The sequence below is a fragment of the Nannospalax galili genome, unplaced genomic scaffold (assembly GCF_000622305.1).
Source record: "Nannospalax galili isolate Female #2095 unplaced genomic scaffold, S.galili_v1.0 scaffold8, whole genome shotgun sequence".
In the NCBI taxonomy this organism is placed as follows: Eukaryota; Metazoa; Chordata; class Mammalia; order Rodentia; family Spalacidae; genus Nannospalax; species Nannospalax galili.
The window spans coordinates 2,143,673-2,146,554 of NW_008358318.1; the positions used below are offsets into that span (position 1 = coordinate 2,143,673).

The following is a 2,882-nucleotide window of genomic DNA, read 5'->3' on the forward strand; positions in this document are numbered from 1 at the left end:
TTATTTATTTATTTATTTATTTGATGAGAAAGAGGTTAAAGGGGCTAGAAAGAGTCCCAGCACCCACATAGAGGCTAACAGTCATCAGTAACTCTAGTTCCAGGGGATCTGATGCTCTTTTTCTGACCTCTATGGGCTTTGCATGACTGTGGGTGCACTTATACACATGTAGACAAAACACTGTTTTGTTTTTTTTTGGTCTTTTTGAGATAGGGTCTCCCTGTAGCCCCAGCTGACCTGGAACTCGCTATGTAGACCAGGCTGGCCTCGAACTCACAGAGATCTGCCTGCCTCTGCCTCCCAAGTGCTGTGATTAAAGGCTTGAGCCACCACGCCCAGCCAACAAAACACTCATAAAATAAAAATAAACTTAAAAAATTTTTAAGAAAGGAAAGGTTTTAACCTTTTTGTTTCAGCTCTAGGAATTAAACTGAAGACCTTGTACTAGGCAAGCACTCTACACTCTACCACTGACCCATATTCCCATAAGCCCTTTATTTATTTGTTTATTTTTTAAATATTTTATTTATTTTTATGTGTGTGAGTGTATTGCCTGCATGTATGTGAGTACACCTGTGTCGTGCAGTGCCGCGGAGGTCAGAAGAGGGCTTCGGATTCCCCTGGAACTGGAGTTAAAGATGGTTCTTAGCCGCCATGTGGGTGCTGGGAATTGAACCCAGGTCCTCCACAAGAGTAGTCAGTGCTCTTAACAGCTGAGCTATCTCTCCAGCCCCTTATTTGTTTATTCTGAGTCAGGGTCTTGCTAAATTGTCCAGGCAGACCCTGAACTTGGATCCTATTTCCTCAGCCTCCTTAGTAGATGGAATTACAGATGTACTACCACATATGGTAAGATCTTTTAATGATTAATTAGGTTTGGGGATAGGGCTGATCGGGAGGAAAGTGTAAGAATGACACAAGATCCAGTGATGCAACTGGATGATACAGTGGAAGAAGGTTTGAGGGTATTATTGCATCATCTCAAGATATAAAATATTTCTTTTGCTCCAGAAAAGTTACATATACTGATTTTCTGATACTCTCCCCATCATCATTTCAGATTATTAATATTCTTATTTCTGTAACCATCTCTTAGGTTGGTATCTTTTGTCATGTATTAGTTTTTTCTGTTCTATAACTGCCCATAAACTTCATATGTATTTTTTTTGTGCCTGCCTGCTTTTACTTAATACCTATCTATCTATCTATCTATCTATCTATCTATCTATCTATCTATCTATCTATCTATTGTCTGTCTGTCTGTCTGTCAGTCTGTCTGTCTGTCTGTCTGTCTGTCTATCTAATCTGCATGTACATACGTCAGGCTAGTCTCGAATGAACTTCCCTATGTAGCTGAGGATGATCCTGATCCCGCTACCTCCTGGGCAAGTCCACTTCTGTTCCTAATAACTTTCTTCACAAGAATCTCCCCCCATCTTTCTATGTTGCCCAGGCCAGCTTCCAGTGTCTGGGCTCAAGCAAATCTCACACCTCAGCTTTCCTAGTGGCTCGGATTGTAGGTGTATGATACCACAATTGAATTTTCTTTTTCTTTCTTTCTTTTTTTTTTTTTGAAATAAGAGTCTCCCTGTAGCTTCATCTGGCCTGGAACTCACTATGTAGACCAAGCTGGCTTGGAACTCACAGAGGTTTGCTTGCCTCTGCCTTGCAAGTGCTGGGATTAAAGTTTTGTGCAACCAGGCTTGTTAATAATTGACTATTCTTAACTTCATTCAGATTCTGTGAATATGTACCCAGGATAATATGTATCCAGATTAAGTAAACAATTTTGAGTTTTAATAAATGTACATATCTATAATTACTACCACAATAAAGATATAGAACATTTTCATCATTCCCAAAAAAGTTGCTTGCATGGTGGTTGTAGTAGCACACACCTTTAATCCCTGCACTTCGGAGGCAGATGAAGGCAGATCTCTGAGTTCAAGGCTCTGAAGATAAATCAAGTAAAGAAAACATCAATAAGCCGGGCGTGGTGGCGCACGCCTTTAATCCTAGCACTTGGGAGGCAGAGGCAGGCGATCTCTGTGAGTTCAAGGAAAAAAAAAACATCAATAATAGTCTTAATTTTCCTGTTACTGTGTTGTAAAGAAATAAATTATTGTTATTATTATTTATGGTCTCACTGTGCCTGGCTGGGCTGGAACTTGCAGCAATTCTCCTGCCTTTGCCTCATGAGTGCTGGGATTGCAGGTGTATGCCATTCTACCCAGCTGGAATTAAAGGTGTGTACCACCACCATACCCAGATTTGAGTTTAATTCTTTAAATTTCATTTTTATTTTTGGTATGTATGTATGTATGTATGTATGTATGTATGTATGTATGTATGTGAGAGAGAGAGAGACAGAGAATCAGAGATAGAGAGCAAGCACGTGCACACATACCATGGTGTGCATGTGAAAGTTAGAGGACAACTATCAGGAGTTGGTTCTTTCTTCCACCTCGTTTCCAGGGTTGAAACTCAAATTGTGCTTGCATGGCAAGTGCCTTTCCCTGCTGAGCCATCACACCAGCCCTGAAGTTAAATTTTTATTTTAAAAATTTTTATGTGTATGAGTGTTTTGCCTGAATGCATGTATATGCACCACTTGTGTGCCTAGTGCTGCTAGGAACCAGAAGAGGGCATCAGATCCCTAGGAACTGGAGTTATAGATGGTTTGAGCCACCCTATGGGCACTGGGAACCAAACTCTGAAGGAGCACGAGTGCTCTTTCCTGCTGAGCTATCTCTCTAGTCACATGAAGTTAAATTTTCAAAATTTTTATTTTTTTTAGTTTATTCTTTTTAAAACTTTTTTTTACATTTATTTATATACTTTGTGTGTGTGTGTGTGTGTGTGTGTGTGTGTGTGTGTGTGTG

At 40.0% G+C, this 2,882-nt stretch overlaps 1 protein-coding gene across 2 annotated transcripts in view; it reads left to right on the forward strand.

The window, feature by feature from the left end:
* The window catches only part of Atad5 (ATPase family AAA domain containing 5), a 56,538-nt gene that overhangs the window by 15,515 nt on the left and 38,141 nt on the right, over positions 1 to 2,882 (forward strand). The window lies entirely within an intron of this gene.